Source organism: Anas platyrhynchos, chromosome 7 (assembly GCF_047663525.1).
Source record: "Anas platyrhynchos isolate ZD024472 breed Pekin duck chromosome 7, IASCAAS_PekinDuck_T2T, whole genome shotgun sequence".
In the NCBI taxonomy this organism is placed as follows: Eukaryota; Metazoa; Chordata; class Aves; order Anseriformes; family Anatidae; genus Anas; species Anas platyrhynchos.
Window position 1 is genome coordinate 34,458,313 of NC_092593.1, and position 25,286 is coordinate 34,483,598.

The 25,286-nt window shown below is 37.1% G+C and overlaps 1 long non-coding RNA gene across 12 annotated transcripts in view; it reads right to left on the reverse strand.

The window, feature by feature from the left end:
* The window catches only part of LOC106019051 (uncharacterized), a 351,120-nt gene that overhangs the window by 145,519 nt on the left and 180,315 nt on the right, over positions 1 to 25,286 (reverse strand). For 10 of the 12 annotated variants that reach the window (XR_011810791.1, XR_011810788.1, XR_011810787.1 and 7 more), the window contains one exon: positions 9,338 to 9,490. The exons of the other annotated variants lie outside the window; for them this stretch is intronic. This is a non-coding gene — a long non-coding RNA (uncharacterized lncRNA). The remainder of the gene's footprint in view (positions 1 to 9,337; positions 9,491 to 25,286) is intronic. 12 annotated transcript variants of the gene reach the window in all.

The following is a 25,286-nucleotide window of genomic DNA, read 5'->3' on the forward strand; positions in this document are numbered from 1 at the left end:
AGAAAGTGTATTGAAATATTCTACTGTAGAAGAATACAAATGGTTAATTAAATGTTGCAATACCATGTTGCCTCTGTGAAACCCCTCTGGCATCCTTGTAACAGTAAAGTTTGCACAGGTGCCAAATTTTAAAACAGCAATCACAAAAAACATTTAGAAAGTTTCAGAAATTGTAAATAGCATTAAAGACTAAATATTAATTATAACAAGTATCATTCAAACATCTTATAGGACTCCAAGGTACTAATGAACTCTGTTAAGAGCAAGAATCAGGTTTACCAATTAGACTACTGGGTTATACATTAGGCAAGTTTCAGTGTGTTGGAGCTTTCTGTATAATGAGGTTATTTTGCCTCTTGATACAATAAATCTAATTTTACTTGTTTATTATAACATCCTATTAAACTGCTATATAGAACATTAGAGACACATTTTGCAACTTCTCAAAGTCCCAGCTAATTGAAAAAAATAAGTTGTTTTAAAAACTGCTCCTCTATGGCATTATTATTTTTAATTCATTCACTAGGAAAAACAAATAAGAAAAAAAACAAAAAACAAAAAACCCAACCTACTGTAGTTTCTACTTCAGCTACAATTAGATTATGTATATATCTTTGTCAGCTTTAGAGCCTGGATTTTTTATTCTGCTTTATTCAGAGCTTTTTTAGTCTAAAATCCTGAGGTCTTGAATATTATCAATTCACAAAACAGTAATGATCACAGACTTTTCTTTTGCTTCTGTGTCTGGGAATGCTACTCAAAGAGTACACCACTTCAGGGCACTTTGATTTAGATAGAAATGAAAACCATACGTGAAAAGTAAGGAGTGAGAATAGCAGGATGAGGTGGTTAGAAGAGGGAAGGGAAGGGAAGGGAAGGGAAGGGAAGGGAAGGGAAGGGAAGGGAAGGGAAGGGAAGGGAAGGGAAGGGAAGGGAAGGGAAGGGAAGGGAAGGGAAGGGAAGGGAAGGGAAGGGAAGGGAAGGGAAGGGAAGGGAAGGGAAGGGAAGGGAAGGGAAGGGAAGGGAAGGGAAGGGAAGGGAAGGGAAGGGAAGGGAAGGGAAGGGAAGGGAAGGGAAGGGAAGGGAAGGGAAGGGAAGGGAAGGGAAGGGAAGGGAAGGGAAGGGAAGGGAAGGGAAGGGAAGGGAAGGTTTCTTTGTACACACAAGGTAGGGACAATCATGTTTTCATTGAAAAAAAAATAAGTGAAGGCTGAGGATGATAATGATGTAGTTTTTAAAGTCAGTAGTAACTATACATATTCTCATGTTTCAAACTCACAGTGCTTGGATTAAAAAGAATAAGAAGAACAAAACTCATTTTTTCAATAAAAAAATCTAAAACCTCATCTGAGTGTTCAATCAACTGAGCAAAACCAGAAGAGTAGTCTTCCATCCTATATTTCCATTAACTGGCTTAGCTTTCAGGCAGTATGTGAAAAAACGCAGACTTCTGTTCTGGCTCCAGGGAAAATATTCTATTCCAGATTCTAACTACTAACAACAGAATTTTTTGCTTCATTTTCTAGTCACGATTGGATTTTCAGATGACACAAACATCTACACCTCTAAGAATAATACACATTTTATGTTAAATAAACATCATAAAATGATGAGGATTTTTACTTCTGACACTATTGTTTGACAGATCAGAATCAGATAAATACATATTTGTATATATGTATGTATAACATAGGTGACTTGATTAGTGTTTGTTCTTTTTTCAATAGTGCTCATCACTTAGTAAAATAATAAATGCTCCATTAGCAATTGTGTTCGCTCAGTACCTTCTTGCTTATTCAGATCTGTTCCTACTGAAATCAGCTGCAAACTGTGACTTGAGTGCAGCCTAGGCAGCCGCGGACTTCAAAGAAGCTAAAGCTTCCTAGCAGTTTTTTTTCTTCCAAACAGCTTCTTAACAGTAAAATTATTTCTCTATATTTTAAACTTTCCTTGCAGCAAGGAAGAAAACTAGTTTTATACAAACTGCACTGACGTTGTTGTGTAACCTTCAGTTTCAAACTGCCCATCTCTTCCCACTGTTTTCCGAGGCACTTGTAGTTTTAAGTGTTTCAGTAAGCTTCCCCTCAGCCTGGTAGCTTTAAACTTTTGCTAAAGCAGCTTAGCCTTAAAAACTCCTGACTGGAGACTTTCTTTTTTAGTAAAATTCAGAAGACCAAAAAGACTGCATATGAGAACTCTGCATAACTACACCTAAGCAATCATTTTTATTTTTTCTGTAAGAAACCTTGCTGCATGCAAAAAGCAGTTTCCAATAATGTTCACAAACATTGCAGAAACTTTTAATTTTTACTTTTCATTAACTAAAGCTTTTTAGAAAATGTATACATTTTAACTTTAAAATTTATGATTAAACTTTAGCACTGTGGATGTGGGATGCTGGTTTTACTACCCGATATGAACACATTATATAAATAGTGGCATGTGGATAAAACTATGTATCGCTACACAAGCCTTGAAGATGTTTCCGTGTGAGCTTTAGAACCCACATAAAAGCAAAAGTCTAAGCAAAACATGACAAAAGGTTAACTTGTGAAAAATTATGGACATTCCAGTGTAAATATCAGTTTATGCAACTTGATTTTCTTTGAGTATCTATGTCAGAAAAATAATGGAATACTATTTTAGTTTTTTACTTTCAAGAAATACAGGGAGAACTCGAGCCTTTAGTTGATTTTCTTTGTTCCCACTGGCTTTAACCAAAGGCAAACATATAAAGCCGAATAGTACTGAAAACAATGCTATCAGTGGCGATAGTAAATGTTAATGCAGAAATGGTGATTATTACCACATCACTACCAAAGGTGTCTTACAGCCCAAGCAGCAAAACAATTGGTGTGATAATATGCCACCCTGTTTTTTTGTTTGTTTGTTTTTCATGTATACTTACACCATTATCTTAATAAAATTGGTCTATAGATCAAAATGCTCCCAGATATGCTGGTGGCCCAGTGCCCAATGAGCAGACATTGCCAGCAGCTTTCCCAGACAGAGAGGCAGTGCCACTTGTCCCCGGAGCAGGACAAGGTGTGGGATGCCAGTGCAGACCTATTCCTAACAGGGTTTTAATGTATCAGTCTGTGCTTGGAGCTCATTCTTTTATAGCTCTAGGTCATTTCTTTATAATTTTCTCTTTTTCCTCACCTCTCTTAAGTCATAGTTTAGCAATTCTGCTGCACACCCATGGAAGTATCATTCTACTTTTTACAACCTTCTAGAGTGAAGAAAAAGCTTGACATGAAGATGAATTTTTCTTTTAACTTGTGATCACTGAAACAGAGAGGAACTGTGGACAGCTGCTGGATGCAAAGGCTGATGCTTTCTCATTGGTATTTGTCCAAGCAAATTGTCTCTGTACTGAGGATAAACCACAGATGAGTACCAGCCATCAGAGCTCATGAGGCTACTTGAACTCCCCTGTCTGTAGAGAGGAGTAATCCAGCATTCACAAGCTTGAAAACATGACTTCTGTATCCCACAAGTCTGTTACAAGCATTTTGCAAGCTGCAAAACCATCTTCAATAAAGTGAATACCTTACAGAAGGCTCAGCAAATCCAACTTTCTTTAGCCCCAACTTCTCGACCATAACTCCCAGAATTAATTTTGGAGGTTTTCGAGCATCTCCCTCGGACTGTCTAGTCTGCACTGGCAATACAGTAATGAGGAAATTCTCCTAAGTAACATAGGAAGAAATGGGTTTCAACCAGTGAGGAAAGCTGCAGAGTTCCCTGTTTTTGCCATTGGTACTTTCCGATCCTTGAGTTTTTTTCCTTACAATTTGATTTATTCATTCTATTTCTCTGTGTCGTGTTTCTACAAGCCTCATTACATGGCTTTTGAAAAAAAAATAGTGCAGCTGAATTTTTGTTGTCTGAAAAATGAGAACGCTTTTGGTACTAAATAGTTCAAGGTTTGTTAGATAGTGAAGTTATTATATAAAAAAAAGAAAAAAAAAAAAAAGAAAAAAAGGATATGTTAGGGAATTTTCCTTGGAAATAGATAAAAGTAATTAAATGATTTGACCTTTAGATTTCTGATCTTTCTTTTCCTTCTCAAAGGACTGACTTAAAAATAAAAACTTTAATGCTGACTGAAGTAAGGATGATTACAGTTTTATAATCTGGGCTACTCTTTTGTATCTGTTTTTGAAGTTCTTTTGAAGCACTTTGTGAAGCCTACATCCAAGGTGAAGTTTGTGCTGTAGAACTAAATTTTACATTTTTGAATTTGTGATATCCTTTTTTATGTGAGAAAATTAATAATATTAATTTTGTTATTTTCCTTATTCTGAACTGCAAGCTAAGGATGCAGTGCATCATACATATCTATGTATACTCATAACACAGGTCTGTTTTTACTTAAGTTGCATCAATGCATGTGTGCATACATCAGCAGCTGCCCTAACACATGGTTAAATCTCTAAGCCTGTTATTTAGTGGCCATTCTAAGGCAATTCCTATGTTGGATTTACATATAACAGGTTTCAAAAATGTCTTTCCAGGAGAAAAACTAGCAAAAAACAAAAACAAACAAACCAAGCCAAACCGAAAAAAAACATGAAACCTAACTTACCATTCAGCTTGCCATTCAGCTGATCCTATATTCTGCTACTTAGGTGCTGAGGGCAGGACAGAGAAGTTGAACCCTGTTCTTAACATGGTCCTCATTTTACAATTCATCCACTTGTTATCTGGAGAAATCCAAGATTTTTTGGTGCTTACTTAGCTATTCTCTTTACCTTAACGCATCCTCTATTAACAGAGACAATTGACCTCATTAGTTAAATGCTGTCTCTGAGTAAAACCACAATATACTATATCCCTGCAATAAACCTCTGCTTAAAAATGCTCAGCATTAAAGTTGGTGGTAACAGCACACTCCTGTTCAATCCTGATGTTAAATACTTACATGAACATGTAAACAAACAAATGTATGTATGAAAAAAAAGGACATCTGAGGATTTTATGCATTATTTGATTACCTATATGCATACTAGCTACATTAAAACTTAAGGTCCATACTACAAGAAACCATCACTGTTTCTTTCTGCCTCAGATGAATGAATACATACTTTATTATGTACTTCTTTCTCTCCCTCTCTCTTCCTCCCCCCTCCCCCTTCTGGAGATTTGACCATGGTTTTGTTTAATTACAAAGTTCTACCAGGTTAAGAAATGTCTTTTCCTTCAAAACACCATGAGATGTCTCATTAGCTACAAGGAGAAAATGTTCTCTATTCCATTATTATAAAAACTCCACGTTTGTGTTTCAGCATTAGCAGAGCTGAAGTTAGTCAAAATCCTGGATTCTTTATTCCTCTCAACCTTTTTTGTTTAATCAGAGAGAATGAAAGAGAATGATGTCCAGGAGGGCAAGCCAGTATGTCAGAAATCTGTGCTAGAAATCTGTCACCAGAACTGCAGGCTTTGCTGTGAACAGCACAGCAGTCAGCAGCGTGGGCAGCCAAAGGAGCAGGCAAGGTCATTCAAGGAGCTGCCACCGCAGACTAGAAGCTGCTAGAAAAATATGGAAGTTGTAACAACTACATTTCAATAACACAGAGGTCATGGTATAAGCTGTTACAAGCCACCAGGACTGCTACTCCATCCTAGTGTCGTTTAGTCAATAACAAAGGAATTCAAGAGAAGATCTGTGCATTTGTTTCTTTGCAGATGGAGCAGAAGCTGCTCATTCATCTAAGGTTAAAATGCTGAGTTTTATTTTATATTAAATTACCCAGAGTCTGAAGGCCATGATCTTAGCCACTGCAATAGCAAAATTAAAGTTATTTCTCATGGCATCCTTATCTTGCTAATAAAAACAGGACCTCCTTTGAGAATGAAGCATGTAAGAATACAAAATGCATTTTTGGCTTGAGAGCAAATAAACAAATAGATACTTCTAGGAGAAATAGAAGATTTGGGGACATTGTGATGAAGTTCTCTGCTTGCAGTCCTGTACATATACTGTAGACAAGAGTAAAGGGCATGTGTATGAGCTATTTTTCTTCCATGGTATAAATCAAGCAGCACCACCAGAGCTGGGATCTCTCCTGGTCACAAGAGATGAATGTAAGCGACTCAGCAGATGTGCTTTCCAAAGAAAAAACCACCAGCAGAATTTGACCTTAAAATCATGTGGCACTGTACCCACTAAGACCTCATGCTGCTTAAGGATGTTGTAGGGAAAATGAGGGAAGAGAGAAAATTACCCCCTAGACACTATTTACCCAAGTTTGTTTACACAAGTTCTGTCTCAAAAGCCTTATGACAAGGCATCTAATTCAGACCTTTCCAGTAAAGTGTTTTCAGTGACCTAAGATCAGGTGAGTCCTAACCTGGTACATGGCATTACCTTTATGTAACTCCAGTAAGGTAAAGCCTATTTGTGTTTTATGTCTACCATGTATAGCTTTGGATGATATGGAAAAAGTTGCAAGGAAGGCAGGCAAAAATAATCCCATTGGCACTTTCAAAAACATGGGTATAAGTTGTTGAGTGCTACTTCTGTCTTCAGAGAGGAAGCACTCCAGAGATGTTTGCAACTATCTGTTCAGTTCAGTAGTAGGGCTGAGCTATCCCAAGGGATGCAGTTGAACTCTGCATGGGTTTTAGAGGCCAGAACTGTAATAAACTTGTAAAAAGTTTGGGCTTACTGGATAAGAAGGCTGAAATTAAAGCCGTATATATTTGATCTTACTGAGGACAGTAATTGTGTTTGTTGCTCCCTTATGGTATAGCATCGTTAATCCTCTTCCTGTTTGTAAATTATTTTTCCTTGAATTCATTCAGATACAGGGTCCTTATCAGCCTACATAGACACAGATTAACTGAGCAGAACGGCAGCCGTGGGAACACACAAATAATTTTTGCCTGAACAGATAGATGCTAACTCCAAAATTCTTTAAAATCATCTCTCTCTCTGTCTCTCTCTCTCTCTCTTTTTTTTTTTTTTTTTTTAATGCTCAAATAACTCTGGAATTGTTATCAATGGAGAGACAGCAGTCCTGTCGTACCTACAGATCACCAACCCACAGCTGTGTTGGTACCACATTTGTGGCATTACCCCCATGTACTTGTTTGCTTGTTTTCAACTCCACCTATACAGGAGAGTTTATGCACAACAATTCCATTTCAGGCATGGAATGCATTATGCTTTTTGAGCTATAACTCTCCCTAGTAAAATTCATATAGAGATTTCAAAGAGTCTGATCAGACAGAAGCTAAGGTGAGACAACGTTACAAAGCGTCTATAGCAACCAAAGAGTCCCTGTAGGACCATTGATGGCTGTTGAGCTAAAATGATAAATCAACTTAAAATGAGATAACTTGTTTTTAAAAATAAGTCAGAAAATACACTTCCCCAAATTAAGGCAGATAGCAAATGTTCTCACTACATCATTTCTCTTCCCTTGCTGTTTTTATTTTCAAGTAACTGTGCTACTGTCAATTTGTAAGGGGAGGAAAGCTGTACCCTTACTCAGCCCTTACTTCAAAGAGTATTACTTGCAGTAAAAGGCACCATACCTTCTTATGAAAGGATGAAAGTTGCTACACTATCACCTTAAGGAAATTAAGTAGAAAATACAGACAAATGTAATGCATAGTAATACATCTTAGTTCTTGTCTGACTCCAGTGGAGCTTCACTGATTTAAAACCATTGAGCATCTGGCTTAAGTTCTAAATATTGCCAAAGTCATTATTAGAGCTCTTAAGGACATAATTTTTTGTTTGTTTGTTTGTTTTTAAACGTCTGTTTGAATAGCATTTTTCTATTTCTTCATTTTTTTTTTTCAATCATTCAAAAATTTAAAAGTATCTAACTACTAGGCATAACTTGTGAGGAAAATGATTAAAACTACTTTTAAAAAAAATCTTAACCATCATAGACCTCATAGACCAAAGTAAATGATACTGTACAAACAGTTTTGGGAAAACAAAACAAAACAAAACAAACAAACAACCACCCACCAACAACAAAACATAATTAAGAAAATGAGAAGACTGCAAGAGAAAAACTGCAAAACAAATTAATGTGTTTGTAATTAACAGATTTTAATGCTGAGACTTACAACTATGGCCTTTTCAGGGCAGTCTTGTGATGACCAGAAATAACCAAGTACTAATGGTCTGTATTTCTTAATAAAATGGATGTGCAGTAATTAAATCACTGCCTCAAACATTTGTTTATCTTTCTAATTGTTGACAGCATCAGTGAGATGATAGTTGATGATAATCAAGTCTCGCTCACCACTGTAAACTTTGATTAGTAAAGTTAAGCAAATTTTCTCATAAATGGATAAATGAAAACTTACATACTACAAAGCCAATCAAGATAATTTCCAAAACATAACAGACCGTTTTAATTTATCTAATTCCAATGAATAAATGTCACTAACCAGTACTTACTTTTGAATTTAATACTATATTCTGCTAATAATTTCATATTTTCTCAGTTTATCAGCCATGTATATTCCTTAATATAGATTGTGATATGACCTTCACATACACTACCAAATTGCAGTAGCACTAAGTGTAACTTAAGATGAAGGTGGATATTTGTGGCACAAAAAAGAAATATTTACTCAGTTTCATCAGATATAAACTGTTTACCTATTATCAGCTTCATGATCCCAAGCAGATTGTTGCCTAGCAATGCTAAAGTACATCAGAAGTAACAAATGTTTTAGGCTGTTTTAAGCACTGCCATAGAAGTATAGAGAATAAAAATCTGATCTCCAAAACAGTTTTCTTGATAAAGAGAATACTTAGGAACTTAAGTCTCATAGAAGTTGTAGAGTTCAATTTCACCCAACCATTAAAAAAAAATAATTGTATACTTCACAAGTATTACAAGATCATTCCACTCTTTTCTTTGAATTCACTTATGTGCTCAGACTTCAAAAGCTCAAATATTTTTGTTGCCATCTTAAGACTGATAAGTAGAGAAGGCTTTCACTGAAAAAAAGGATTGGGGATGAAGGGCCAGGTAGAAAGTAACACAGAAACAGAGAGGAAGAAACTGTCTAGGGAAAGGCCTATCTAGGGAAACAAGAAATGCAAGAGGACTAGATGACAAGTAGGCCTTCTGTATCCTAATTAAAACAAGCATGAACATCTGGATTAAAAAAAAAAAAAAATTAGCTAAAAAAAGACAGAAAAATAACCTGTAGTAGGACCTTTGAAAAGATAACAACCCAAGTAAGAGCTTGTATAAGCTTACAACCTCTCTCAGATTTAACTATTACTTTTTTAACCATTGAACTGAGCAGATAATGCTTTGCAAAACTATAAATTACTTTATTTATTTTCACTTACTGGTTGCTGACATCAATTCATGAGCTCCATTTTCAAAAGTATTTGTTGAAAATCATGGTTTTAGTCTTGAGATGCATTAAAATGAGAGGAAGAAACAGAGAGCAAGGGAAATATTCTCTCTTCCATTTCTTTTTTTCCTGCTTAACTCAAAACCTGATAAAAAAAACAAAACAAAACAAAACAAAAAACGCCTGTCATGTATGTAATTTTCTTTAAGAAAGATAATAATTAAATGATTCTGTCATCCTTAATACATTTTTTCCATTGCACTATGCATGTGCTTTGAAATGCTTTCCATCTGACAAATGTTTCAGATGAATGACCTTATTTAGCGAATCATGATCCTGCAGTTTGCAATACCCAATTCCACAATTCACAAATATATGTCTGCAAAGGGAAAACAACCACTGGAATTACAGAATCAGGGATTAAGTCTTTATATAGCCCAGATACATTTTCAGGCATTGGCATACCCTAACAAATGGTTAAGCAATTCTGGAGTTGACTTGCAGACGTGCAGCAGCCATCTACTCACCAGTCTGAATGAAACAGGCTGTACAATTACACAAAGTATTGACCTGCTGCTTTAGAAAACCAAAAAGGATCACCTGAGATACAGACAAACATGCTGTGTAGAATGATCTTTAAATTTTTCCATTAATTCAGTGTTCAGAAATTAATGGATTGATGCCCCTTGAAGCTCAATGTCTTCATTTGCCCTTATATATTCATTTTTAAATAATGAATTTAGTCACAATGAGCATCACCATTAGGAGCACGGAGGTTCAGAAGCATCAGGAGGCCCCAGTGATACGAATTTACTAGGGTGTGCTAAAGCTGTCTGAAGGTCCCTGCTTAGTCTTACAGGTAAGCAACATTACTCCAGAATGTCTCAGAAAATGGGAAAGTAATATAAAATAAATCCTACATGTGTTATCAGTAGCTATTACCTCTACAAAAACTCACAATATAGAGCAGAACTCTTCTCTCAACAAAAGCATTTGTCCTGCTTTTGCTTCAGAAGACTAGAAAAGGCAAAGATAACAATTTCCTTGATTTAGCACAATAATGTGGCCATTTTTGCATTTCATTTTGGAAATGTATTCTCTTTTTCTATTGAGTCGCTAGGACAGCCACCATCTCCCCTTTTGCAAAGATGAAAACATAGAGCCAGTGAATGTATACAAAGAAGCAGCATACCCATCATGGACTCAAGTGGAAGAAAAGCAAAATGATGCTGTTAGAGGTTACATAATCGAGTGGATACACATGGTATGAAGAACAGGCTTCAAAAGAAGAGAGACTCGCTTTTAAAAATTGATGTCTTTCACATCTTTGAGAACTGGACCTGGAGAATTTCAATCTCTTAAAGATCCAAATACTATAATTTATTAGAGCAATGTTTTTTGCCTTTTTTTGTTTGTTTGTTGGTTTTCTTCTTCTTCACATACCATTAATCACAATTGAAATTAATCAACTTAATTTTTTTCCCTCAACAGTTTTTCAGGTTAGCTTGGAGATCAAGATTGGTTTTCAAATTAACCTTCTGTTTCTGTTTCTTTATAGAAGAAGTGAATGAATAAGAAGCAACCTGTATCTTTGTGGCAACTTATAAACTGATATATATATATATATATGCACCTAGATCTTTGAAAACTTAAATTTTGACATGTGTAAATAAAAGGAGGGTGAGAAACCATGAAGTAGTATTAAACAGCGTGAAAATAGTTAAGAATCTGATTTCTCAATCATTTGTGCATACCCCACAGAATGATATAATGGGAACAAAATTTAGATACCAAACAGATGCTCATTTAACAGATATTAGTTAAACTTCTGCAATACAGCATGTGGATATCGCAGATCCATGTCTAAAGCACTGACTGTGAAAGCAGTTCGGGTACCATATTTTTCACATATATAAATTGCATATTATTTGTTCAAACCCTGTGACACAGCAATAAGTAATATCCATTGACAAGCAATATGAAAGGAAACATCACTTAAGCCCTCTTGAGATGTTGTGGTAAATAAAAATAGGAAATCTGAATTTTAAAAGCATACATTTCAGTGTTTGGATTTTTTTTGTTTGTTTGGTTGGTTGGTTTGTTTTTGTTCAATTTTTCAAGTTTGTTGCAACCAGCAGAAATACCCTTAAATTTCACTGAAATAAAATAGTTATACATTTCACATGAATTACTTCACAGTTCAATTTTTTTTTTTCTCATATAAATTCATTTTTCATACTATTTTACTGGATCAACGCAAGTAGAATAAGCCACATTTCTGTCCAACTTTAAGTCAACACACAGTTATTTCATCAAAGCAAGGCCAACCATACATATGTTTTGGAATTTGTGCACACTGTTAATCTTGAATTAAACTAGTGGGATGTCAAAATTGAGATACATAACATTTTATCTTATTCCTTTTATTCCACATTCAAAACCACAAAGAATCCTTCAGACAAATGGCAGAAGCAATGCTGTGCACAGGCAAGATGATTTGTGGACCTGTGTTTGTAGACGTTTTTCAATATTTCTAAGTCATAGATATGTTTTACGTACAACGTGCAATTTGGCTTTTGCTGAATTTACTTTCCAGGCTCCCCATACTTTAAAGGTACAATGAATAAATATTAGGAAGAAAAGGAAAGCTGCTTTCCAGAAGAGAAAAACATTAAACAGTCCTTGGAATTAAAAAAAAAAAAAAAGAAAAAGAAAAAAAAAAGTTTTATTTTATTCTACAGTTTAATAATACACTGTAAATAATCTAGTAATATAAATGAGCCATATCACTTACCCCTCAATGCTAAATATCATTATTCTTACTTTAAACGATTAACTAAAAGACACTAAAGCCAAAATAATTTATAACTTGTATGAATACAAATAGTTGTTTCACAATTCATTTTAGCAGCTTAAGGGAAAATAAACCATAGATTTCTGCATGCCTCTAGGACTTCTATGAACAACCGTAGATCTCATTTTACCTGTTTATGTGGCATTATCCAGAGCAGTGGTGATAATAAAAGACTATTTCATGTTCTTACATTTACTCTTATTTGAGACAACTAAGAATAGATACAAAAGGCAGAGTGTGCCAGATTCACTACAAAAGCCTCTGTGCACCACCACATTCTACATCTGTACATTCTGTACAAAAACCACATCAAAACCAAGCCCCAAAAGGTTGAAAAGCTCAGATATGATTCTTAAAGGAATCTGAATACAGGATCAGCTCCTTACCTATTTTACGTTTACCTTTTGAGTATGCTTCACTACACACATATTTAGTTACCTAGTTTTACAAACTTGCTTATTCTAGCAGAACATCACGGAAAACAAGAGTTTAATTTAACACCTCTGTTTATCATAGACTTAGCTGTGCTACAAGACCTTTCCAATTTCAAACAGAGTGAAACAAATAAAACATAGGTGCCAGGTTCATTAGCATTTAATGAATAACAAATTAACTTGCCTCCGCTAGTAATCTGAACTTGTCTTACTCCCAAGTTTTTCAATTATATTATCTTCTTTCATGCAAATTAAAGGACTACACAAGCACAATTAGATGCGGCAGCTACAAACAACTAGAAAAGCACTCAATCAAAAATTATGGAACTCTTCTTTATTCAGGCCAAACAGATAACTGGCAGCTCTCTTTGGCTTTTATGCATTGCAACCCAGACAGGAAACAGATATTAAGATAGTTTATTTTCATGGAAATGCAAGGACTTGTTCCACCCTTCTATCATTCTATCTCTTTTGCTACTGCTTATGAACTCGGTTTCTTAAGATTAAGCTGATGAATACTCGAGCTCCTCTGTTGTACTCCCAGACCTGCTCACTGAAGTGCATAAATATAGAGCCCAGCACTGATTTTAATTCATACTCTCCTTTACAACATTATTTGTCATTTCTCATATTGTATTCATTCTGTTAGGGAGACTCTATATTCAAACAGTGGGGAAAGGAAGCGGACGGTTTAAGTATCATACACATTCATTTTTTTGTGGATGAAGCACAAAGCTAATGTTAATGAATATTTGAAACAGCTCCTACTAAAATGAGTGAACATTTTTCCATTGGCCTGAGTTGAGAATATGACCAAATGCTCGCTAATCTAGTTCAATTACCACAATCTATTAATAACACGTTAATAAAAGCGTGCAGCTCCCTTGTTCCCTTCTTTGTACACCAAAAATTTTGTATACAATCTAGTCCTGAGGTACTTTTCCATGGTCATAAACACCAGGTCTATTTAGGTTAGTAAAAACACTCCTGTTTGGTGATAAACCCTCTTTTGTAACTGAAAAGCATTGAAGGACTTAATTAAAGTTTAATTAATCATAAAGGACTTAGTGGTTAATTAAACATTAAGCATTAAAGAAGCAAACACACTTTTGCAGATGAGATGGAGCAGACGATTCATTCTAAGCCTCAGACTTGGTAAGGAATTGTTTTCTCAGTCCTTGTCTGGCCTCTGACCATCCCTTCCCGAGCTGCGAGTTTACAGAAGCTCTTGCATTAAGCTGTGGTACCGCTGGAGCTCAAAACAGAGTCATCTCAACAGAGTTTTGGTGCATGCATGCCTACGTCTCAGACTGCAAAACCTTTTCCCAAGAAGGCAAGGGATTTTTGATCATAGAGCAGGGATTTCCAAGTTGCCATCTCAGTCATTTCTAGACTAGAAAGCTGCAAGCTGTCGGTGTCAGTTAGCTGCCAGCCACCAACAGGTGTGAAACAGCAAGGCACCTCTGACCTTCTAATGGGCCCTGAATACAGGCCACGGAGTAAATTAATATATTGGACCACACCGCCCCTTCCTGTGCCCTAGAAATCAAGCAAGATTAATGGACTTGTTTTGTAGCCTCTGGAGAATGTTCTAGGTAGGCAAATGCCAAAACTGTCAGAGCAAGAAAAGTGGGTTGATTTTCCATAGAATTAATCTTTAAATGAAGGGGGTATGGATGTCATTTCCTTTCCAAGTAACATTTGTCATCAGCACTCATTGTTCCAACCAGAGGTAACCAGGCCATAAAAAAGCTTTGAATTTGAGAAACATTTTGGAGATGCTATTTAAGTCAGACAATCTCATAATAGTTTGCTCTATTTCTGCCTTGTACTTAAATACACATTTAGAACAATGCTACATTTATTATAATTTCTAAGACAGTATGGAAAGGAATTTCACAGCAGGAAGAAAACTGTAGAATCTGCAATCCAGCATAGCAACACACTGAGCTCTGTCCCCCCAATATCTCATTTCCTTTTATGCTTTAAGGTTGAACAAGAACAGATGTGAAATGTTGTGATCACTCCTTTTTTCTGCAAGGAGGGTAGTTTAATGGTTCTGTATCACAGGCAACAACTTCCCACGCTTACTTCTGTGATCTTATCAACACTGCAAACTATCTAAGCAGAAGAAATGCATTTTGATGTCTACAGCCTTCTTTACAGTTTTGTTGTTGTTTTTGTTTTACACTGATTAGCAAAAGCAGCAAGTTTTTATCTTGATTTTTAAGTGTAAATTGGAGCACTGATAGCATAGGAAACTCCATGGGCAGTCAAGTAAGTTTTGGGGCTTTTCAATACTACTAAAGCAGCTTGCAAAAATTATGAGACAAAGGATGTAAAAAGTCAAAAGTGCAAATGAGGATAACAACAAAACCTCAGACACTAAAAGTAAAAAAAATAAAGCAAAGCATGATATCTGTATATGCATGGGGGATTACCTTTTTCTCTCTGGCTGTAACAAGGTATCTAAAAAGGATTTGTGCACATGAAACAAGTAGAGGGATTCCACAGACTCAATTAGCTCATTTGTGGCATCATTCAGATCAAATATAAAAACTGCAGTTACTGTGTTTTAAAGGGCAAGAACAAGCTAGAGAGCGATTCACTCATGCTTGTGCATTCAGGACATATAGAAATCTTCTAGCCCACCTGCAAAGAATTGATGTGACTTTTGATTCAAAATGTTAAAATCTCTGTTCCTGCAAACATCTATAGGTTGTACATGTATGCAGCACTTCAAATATGCTCATATCACTGTTAATTGTAAGGAATAAATCTGAACATTTGTGTCTTACTTGATCTTGAAAAGTACACCTGCCAAAACTCAAATCTAGACTTAAAGCTCTGCATTAACCTGTACTGATTTTTTTTTTATTTATTTTTTAATGATTACTAAACTTTAGCTGTACAGATATAAATATGAACTGCAAGTTTACTGACAGCCCATTGCTAGTAAACCTTTGTGACCACTGATGGCAATAACACACACTTAATTTGTTCAGACCCAGCACAGAAAACATCAAATCCACAACTGGCAGTTCACCGTTTCAGAGCAGAATTGAAATAACCAGTAAGGAAGATAGGAACTACAAGAAGAGAATACCCTTGATTTTTTGTCATCCTAGCAGCCATTTGTATCACGTGCACTTGATAATGGCTCTGGCACAAGCTGAAACTTGCTACCCTATTATCTACATACAAGAACCACATTCCATTGATGACTTTCCATTTTATTTTTAAGTGCTTTTGCCATTTTCAGTAATCAGAAGGAAATTATGAAATGCAAAATGCTTCTAACAACATGATTCAGTTTCCTATTTAGTTGATAATGTTGATTTAGGTTTCATTTAGTACAATTACAGTTACATTTCAAATTTTCTCTCTGTAACTGAAGCCATGCTATTTCTGTTCTGATTGCCAATCCATATTCTCTACCACAGCACTATGCTTTTAGCACATTTTTTTTCTCTCACGTCACAAGAACTTACAACTCACAGCACAATCATACTTCAGGAAATGCTCCTATTTCTACATTTTGATTAATTTATGGGGTTGATTCAGATATCTTCTTCACCTATAAATTCTGTTGGTTTCATTGGAAGAGTTGGGCGTGCAAGGAATGCACAAGCTTTTGCCCACAACAAACACAATTAAAATCAAAATTATAGCTCCTCTGCTGTACATTTTCCTTATTTTCATCTAGTTCTGCTATAATAAATTAATGCAAGTTATTATTTTCATATATATACACATTTGACTTCGGCTTATGTGTAGGCTCCAGGTGGACCTTTTGCCTTTATCACTTTGCCTTGAATTTGATGGGGCTGTTTTCTTTCAAGATAGGCTATATGCACAATCAAATGTAAGAATGATTAAAAACTTAAGAAACCATATAAAACTAAATTGAGTCCTTGACATATCTCACATAAGCACTTCAGAGTTGCTTTCTCTGATATTTTCCTGATAAGAAATTCCTTGTCACCTACACACTTGAGATTTTAGATTTGTGCATGTGGGTAAAGATGTTTGTGCATGTGAGAGGAAGAAGTGGCAATATAGAGATCTCCTCATCCATCTTATACAACCAATGTGCCAGATAATGAGTTACCTGACTTCAATACAACATTTCAGAGGTTTTGGCTGTTACTAGGAGGTACATAGGAATGGAGAAGGATAGGGGCGTCAAGCTTTAATCAGATTTCAGATTTGGGCAGACAACAATTCATCCAAATGCACCTCAATTCCCCACAGGGGCATAAAGTCCTGTGTCAGCTCATACTCACCAAGACATTTTCTCTTTCAAGTAGATATATCATTTTGTAGGTAATAGAGTATGCTTTGCAACATAAGAACTCTCAAAATTTATGCTTCTACAGAACAGTTATACAGGGAAAGACAAAATACTGTAGTATAAGAAGCCATTAAAAAAAATAAAATTCAAACTATATCACCTATCATATAACAAATACTATCCTTTAAAGTCACGTATATATATATATATATATTAATGCATAATCAAAGGACATTATCTGAAAGCACACTGAAATTCTCTAAATTATTTTGTCATTTTATATTCTAAGATATTGTTCATTTAGTGTGGGTATAGCCAGCTGAGCAGGGAAAAGAGTACTGTAAGACAAATTCAGTATCTACAGATGAGTTTATATGATGGTATATACACTGTTCCATCCAGGTAAATTGAGTTATCTTCCACTTCCTGATCTAGACAGACAGTGAATGGCATTTCCTATGAGAGCACAGATAAGATGTTCAGTGGATGCTCCTGACTTTTTCTGTCAATCCAAACAGCTGAAGTACATAAAGTCTATTTTTAATTTTTTTAACAAAATTCAATTCAAATTCTTCTAACTGTTTCAAAATTTATTTCCTTATTCATTCCATGCTGATGAAAGGCATGGAATGAAAAAACAACAGCAAATGCTTCTAAAACCCACACAGGTCTTTATATATAAAACAGCTGGAGAACAGGCTAAATTGAGAATTGCACATGCAGTCTGCAGGGACTGAAATTTCAAAAAGTGACAACTGATGCTATTCAGGGAAAACAGGAAAGTAGCAGTGAGTAATGGATTTAGATGAGATAAAGTCAAACCACTCATTCAATTTCTATCTGCAGATCAGTAAATGTGTTTCTAGCAATAACAGCATAGGAAGTCATATGTTGTTTCAGCAAACCATTTATATTAAGTTAAACTTACAAAGTATAACCTGAAGTTGTAATTTTTGTCTTTTCATTTCAAGCTATGGCACGTGTATTATAATGCCTTCGGGAGCTTTAACAGTTAATAATTGAAGAGGTCATTTTCTTATGAATTGCTTCTTGCTTTTCTGTCCTCTTTATTTGGTTTATTGTGAAGGGAAACTTGGAATTTCTGAAGGTCTACCAGATGTTGCAGCCACTGCCAGCTCTGTGTTTTAGCACACATTTAGTTATTTATTTATTAAACAGGAGATTCCAAAACAATGCCTTTAATAGCCAGAGAGAATATAAAAAATGCTTTTTTTTTTTTTTTCCAGACTAAACACCTATAGTCATAAGAATTTTTTTCAAGGATAGGACAAGAGAAGGAGGAAGGAAACAGAAAATATTTTAACTTGCTGTCATGTCTTCTAATTTTAGCAAATATATTGTGAGATTTCCCATAATTGCATTCAAAGCAGGGAAAATATGTTCCATGTGCCATCTCATTCCCTATGTAGAGATATGGAACCGTATCTGGAACTTCAGCAGTCAACAGAACGTCCCACCTATTACTCTTAAATTGGATTTAAATGGGAAATAACGCTCCTTGCAAATAGATTTCCTCAGCTGTATCAATAAAACTGCAGTTACAGCTGTGTTCCAGAAAGGCCTTGGATTGCATTAGGTGGTCATTGCTCATTTCCTTCCCTGGACATCAATGCAAATTCTCTGATTATCATGTGCCATTAAAGAATATTGAAAAATGCATTGCAACACTTCCTTCCATACTTCAACAAATACATGTATTTTTTGTGAATCTACTGATACAATACACAAATAGTTATATTTGGAAGACCTGGGGACAAATGATCTTTCACTGGGTTCTGCTCTGTTATTCTGAAGTTCTGACACCTGCTGATCTATTTTCCTAAGATTTTCAGTAAAACTGATATTCTGGTTTACTGTCAGAGAAAATTTCTTTTAAATTTACTCCTAAAGAAAAATACAGAATCTATGTATATAATAAAATGCTGTAAACATGTCATTGCAAATTAATACAGTTAAATAAATTTTAAAAATCATTTTCAAAATACAGACACTAAGAAAAAATAAAAATGATACATTTAAATAATAAAAATGAAATGGTTTGGAACTTCAAACTTACATATCTTCCTTTCACTAAGACATTCAGCAACACCAAGTATTAAAAAGAAAAGCCAGCAGCAAAGAATATACGTGTAATGATCACTGCTGTCTTCCTACACTTCATCTTCCCTTTAATGATGTATCTATCAGCCTAGTCATTCAAAAATGCTCTATTTCACACTGTTAATCAAGCGTAATTCACTATCCTTTAGTCTCCAGTATCTCCACTGCGATACGCAAACCTGAACCTTTAAGTTGGATGAGCATTGCTGACATTTGAAACATAACCATCATCAACTGGGCAGCATACAGTATAAACATGAAGAATGGGAAAAAAAAAATTAGCAAATTCTACAAGAAACAACCTGCAAGCCAGAAAAATAATTATGGACAGCCTTGTGCATAGATTTCCTAGAGAAAGTGATCAAATATTCACCATGCTCAGTAGCGTGTATACATTGGTCTCTGTTGCAAGCAATGCCTTGAATAGGAATGATGCCAGCAGGAGACTCCCAGGCCAGCAAGCACACTTGAGTCCTGGTGGCAAGAGCTGAGGAGATCCAGGACATCTAATGCTTTACTCATGTTCGTGCATGTGAATTAATAATGTGTGGAGCCAATCTACATGTTACAACCAGCTTTAAATCCTTTAAATACCCGGCTCTGCTATTTTATGTAATCACCAGCATTAAGTTAAATGCCATGTGTACAACCCTGCGGCAGATATAAACACGGACAGCACAACGCCAACTCGTAAAGTGCTTTAGTGCTTCAACTGTTACAGACCAATTAAAATGTGGTTCTTACTCCAGCTTTGCAACCCATGACATTTGACTCTTTTTGGAGGTGACACTTTGGGATTTATCTAACATCCTGTTGGAACAGTCACAGACAATTTAACTTCCCTGGAATATATTAGTTTATGCTGCTGCTATAAAGGATCCAAATTAAATTCCCCACAGGGATTTTTAACTGCCATACTAAGATGTACAAAGTAATTTTTTTTTCCCTAACAACAGGGACTGCAATAATGACTGTTGAATTTCATTTTGATAATGACAGATGTTACAAAGACAAAACAGGAATTCTTAATGAGAATTTGGGTGACATTATCCCAATTTCATATACTTATATATTTTCAAATTTGATAGTAGTAAAACTACTTTCTTCATTAATATAAAATAAGAAGTATCTTTTAATTTGTAATGTTGCATCAGATTCTCTCTGTATGCTGCTCTGTTTGTAGCCTTTTGCTTGAACTACTGTAAGAATCTTAACTTTTTGCAGTAAAATATGATTATATTATACAGAGAAGGAGATGAATATAAGATTAAAAGAAGATAATTTATACAAACTCTGGCCACGCAAAATTTGTTTTCTCTCCCTATTTTATGTGTGGTTATAGAAATGTGGTTGAATAAAACCACAAAGATTCTATTTGCATGCAATGGTAGATAAAAACAGTTCACTTTTTTACTTGGAGGAATTGCTATATCCCTTTCAAATAAAGAAATAAAGAAATAGAGAAATAAAGAAATACCTATGTGGCGTAGGGAAACAGAATAAAACAGAAGACAGTTCTTAAAAGGTAAGTACTGAACAGACCAAATAATAAAGTAAATAAAATAAATTGAGATTCTGGTCGTATTTTAAAAATATAACAATGTGGATCTATGCACCAAAGTTTTGTATTTTTTCCAGATAGAATATTTAAAAAATAAAAATAAACTTGTCCTTTAACTCTTCTTTATTCATTTCCATCTCTTTTACTAGAATCCAAGTACTGTGACATACAAGGATTTAAAAACTGTTCATATGATAGATTTCAAAAGTTATTGAGATCTGTGGCGGGTCTGCTCCCAGAAGATTCCATGCAGTTTGAAATTACAATATATTGCAATATTAAAATACATTTTTAGCTTCCTATAAAATGTATAGCTAAGTCTTCAGAACACAGCAAACTTCTAACTCCTTTCTGCCAATGGCAACCATTCGAGTAGTCCTCTGAATTATTAATAAATTACATCTATGGAAGTCATTTAGAATGACTCATTAAGCCGATTAACTCCCTGTTTTCATGAGAATCATAGAATATCCCAAGTTGGAAGTGACCCATAAGGATCATGGAGTCCAACTCCTGGCACCACACAAGTCTACACAAAAATTTAGAACGTATGACTAAGAGCACAGTCCAAATGCTTCCTAAACTCCTGCTTCAGGTCCTCTTCCTTCCATCCATGATGGGTATCATCACGGTACAGACACAGTTACTAACTTGTCCCCAAATAAGAGAGGAAAGTGTTTGTTGTTTTTTTTTTTAATTATTATTATTTTTATTTTATATATTATTATTATTATTATTTTATTGCTACGTTTTTATTGCTATTTGTTGCCTGGTCTTGGAAGAGCTCCTAATGAAGCTCTTATTTATTCTTCTCTGAATGAAAAGTAAGCTGCACTCCAGCACTTCTTCCCGGCAGACCCAAAGTCTTCTGTTTCATCAGAGGAGCAACTGTCTCCCAAACAGCTTTGGCTGATCTGCTGCTCTTCTTTGTGCTTTGCCATGGAAGGTGCAGCTTCCTCTTCAAGCAGCCATGGGGCAGCCTTCTTGTCCTCAGACAGTGACATTGCCGGGCTCCAGGTCCCAAGGTCCACCGTGGATCTCTGAGGGGTTCCTTCTGCCGCCCTGGTGCAGCGTCCCAGAGGAAGCCGAGTTCCCTCTTGTCCACTCCTTGGGACTCCGTGCAGAAGAGATGACACCTCTGGACGAGGTGGGGGTGGGGGATGGTGGATGGGGGATAGGAAAAAGGCCACCCTGCAGGCAAGCCAGCAGGATGGCTGTGGATGGTCTTTCAGCTATTTTGAGGGGCGGAGGCCGGGCCGTGCATACGGAGCAGGTCTGGTGCTCCTGTGACGCCGCCGGTGGGACTTGATGGCAGGGAGCCCGGGCACGTTGGTGTTGTGCCAGCTCAGCTGTGCTGGAGCATCCACCTCCATTGGTTCATCTGGAGGTGGATCTACCTCCATCAGATTGTCATCCGGAGGCAGATCCACCTCCATGGGCTCCGCATGACGAGTTGCAGCGCAGCGCACTGCTCGTTTGCCAAAGGCACCGGTCCTCCGCCTCCTCCTCGCAAGCTGTAGCCGACTTCTTTTCGCTTTGAGGAATGCATCCTCTCTAGACCCATGCAAGCACAGGCAGCCTCCGCTCCAGGTCCTCTTCCTCCCATCCATGATGGCTGTAAGAGGGCCTGGAAGCTCAGCGAGTGGCGGGCCCTGCGCGGGGGCCTTTTATAGGGCCCGGAACAATCCGGGGGGCGGGTGCCACTGTGACATCAGGAAGCCTCTGTGATGGTGGCCAACGCATGGCCAGACATGGCTGTGCAACAAATCTTTGCATCCTTGTAACATGAGTGACCTGGGAAACTATGTTTAGTGGATCTAGATATAGTAAAATTCAGAGAGATTGGCCTTTGATAATATAACCAGTAAGGCTCATGTTACCATCCAAGTTAGAAAGCAAAGAACAATGAACACCACAGCCTCTCGGAGAGTATACATCCACAAACATCCAGTGTTGTGCAGAAGGCTGAGCCCAAGAGGGTAGTGCCATGTATAGTGTCCAGGCCAACCACCAGGACTCCAGCACTTCAGCCAGCAGCAGCAAGTGTCCTCTTCCACTATGTCTGTGGTGCTGGTCACAGCTGAACCAAAGACCTAGACTCATGTGCATGTGTGACTCTGTACAGCATGGGGGGCGGGGGGTGCACATGGGCGTGTGCGTTAAACTGCTGTTCACCCACTCTACCCATCCCACTGACGAAATAAATCTTGTATGTTACTGAGTGGTATGGTTCTATTCTTGTGTCTACTTCATTTTAAATTCCACCATAAAGCCATAAAATAAAGTTATCTAAATACTTCATAAATCCATAGAACATCAGAGAATCATGTGTGTATGCTGTGCTTTGTTAGAACGGGATTTGGATTTCACCATAGCTGAGTAAAAGAAACAGGTGAATTTTACACATAATTTCATAAGTCAAATTGTGACTTTTTTTTTTCCCCACGACTTCAGAATGCTTAAAACCTTAAAGCCTTTAAAGGTCTTCTTATATGTACTCATATTTTTTACAAACCTCTACTTTTTGCAGTTCACGCGTGAAAACTTTGGTCAACAACAACAAAACAAAGATAAAAAAAAAAACATAAACAAAGCAAAACATAAACGAGCAAATGACTGTTCTCGTAGAAAGGAAGGTAGGAACTAGTAGATAAATAATGATTATTAGAATAGCAGAACTTCTTTTGAAGGAATTGTCAAGCTAAAGATGAAGTGTTATTTGAAAGTCTCAGGAAGGACTTTGAGAAATTGGTGCAACAGAAAATTAGCATGATCTAGTATAACGGTAGATTATCTGATTACACGAAAGGTGCACTTGACAGTGTAGTGAATGAGTGCTATCTAATCTGTACAGGCTCTAAAATGCAACAGCCACAAATTAAAGCAACAGAGAGATTCTGGTCATATTTTAAAAATATAACAATGTGGATCTATGCACCAAAGTTTTGTATTTTTTCCAGATAGAATATTTAAAAAATAAAAATAAACTTGTCCTTTAACTCTTCTTTATTCATTTCCATCTCTTTTACTAGAATCCAAGTACTGTGACATACAAGGATTTAAAAACTGTTCATATGATAGATTTCAAAAGTTATTGAGATCTGTGGCGGGTCTGCTCCCAGAAGATTCCATGCAGTTTGAAATTACAATATATTGCAATATTAAAATACATTTTTAGCTTCCTATAAAATGTATAGCTAAGTCTTCAGAACACAGCAAACTTCTAACTCCTTTCTGCCAATGGCAACCATTCGAGTAGTCCTCTGAATTATTAATAAATTACATCTATGGAAGTCATTTAGAATGACTCATTAAGCCGATTAACTCCCTGTTTTCATGAGAATCATAGAATATCCCAAGTTGGAAGTGACCCATAAGGATCATGGAGTCCAACTCCTGGCACCACACAAGTCTACACAAAAATTTAGAACGTATGACTAAGAGCACAGTCCAAATGCTTCCTAAACTCCTGCTTCAGGTCCTCTTCCTTCCATCCATGATGGGTATCATCACGGTACAGACACAGTTACTAACTTGTCCCCAAATAAGAGAGGAAAGTGTTTGTTGTTTTTTTTTTTAATTATTATTATTTTTATTTTATATATTATTATTATTATTATTATTATTTTATTGCTACGTTTTTATTGCTATTTGTTGCCTGGTCTTGGAAGAGCTCCTAATGAAGCTCTTATTTATTCTTCTCTGAATGAAAAGTAAGCTGCACTCCAGCACTTCTTCCCGGCAGACCCAAAGTCTTCTGTTTCATCAGAGGAGCAACTGTCTCCCAAACAGCTTTGGCTGATCTGCTGCTCTTCTTTGTGCTTTGCCATGGAAGGTGCAGCTTCCTCTTCAAGCAGCCATGGGGCAGCCTTCTTGTCCTCAGACAGTGACATTGCCGGGCTCCAGGTCCCAAGGTCCACCGTGGATCTCTGAGGGGTTCCTTCTGCCGCCCTGGTGCAGCGTCCCAGAGGAAGCCGAGTTCCCTCTTGTCCACTCCTTGGGACTCCGTGCAGAAGAGATGACACCTCTGGACGAGGTGGGGGTGGGGGATGGTGGATGGGGGATAGGAAAAAGGCCACCCTGCAGGCAAGCCAGCAGGATGGCTGTGGATGGTCTTTCAGCTATTTTGAGGGGCGGAGGCCGGGCCGTGCATACGGAGCAGGTCTGGTGCTCCTGTGACGCCGCCGGTGGGACTTGATGGCAGGGAGCCCGGGCACGTTGGTGTTGTGCCAGCTCAGCTGTGCTGGAGCATCCACCTCCATTGGTTCATCTGGAGGTGGATCTACCTCCATCAGATTGTCATCCGGAGGCAGATCCACCTCCATGGGCTCCGCATGACGAGTTGCAGCGCAGCGCACTGCTCGTTTGCCAAAGGCACCGGTCCTCCGCCTCCTCCTCGCAAGCTGTAGCCGACTTCTTTTCGCTTTGAGGAATGCATCCTCTCTAGACCCATGCAAGCACAGGCAGCCTCCGCTCCAGGTCCTCTTCCTCCCATCCATGATGGCTGTAAGAGGGCCTGGAAGCTCAGCGAGTGGCGGGCCCTGCGCGGGGGCCTTTTATAGGGCCCGGAACAATCCGGGGGGCGGGTGCCACTGTGACATCAGGAAGCCTCTGTGATGGTGGCCAACGCATGGCCAGACATGGCTGTGCAACAAATCTTTGCATCCTTGTAACATG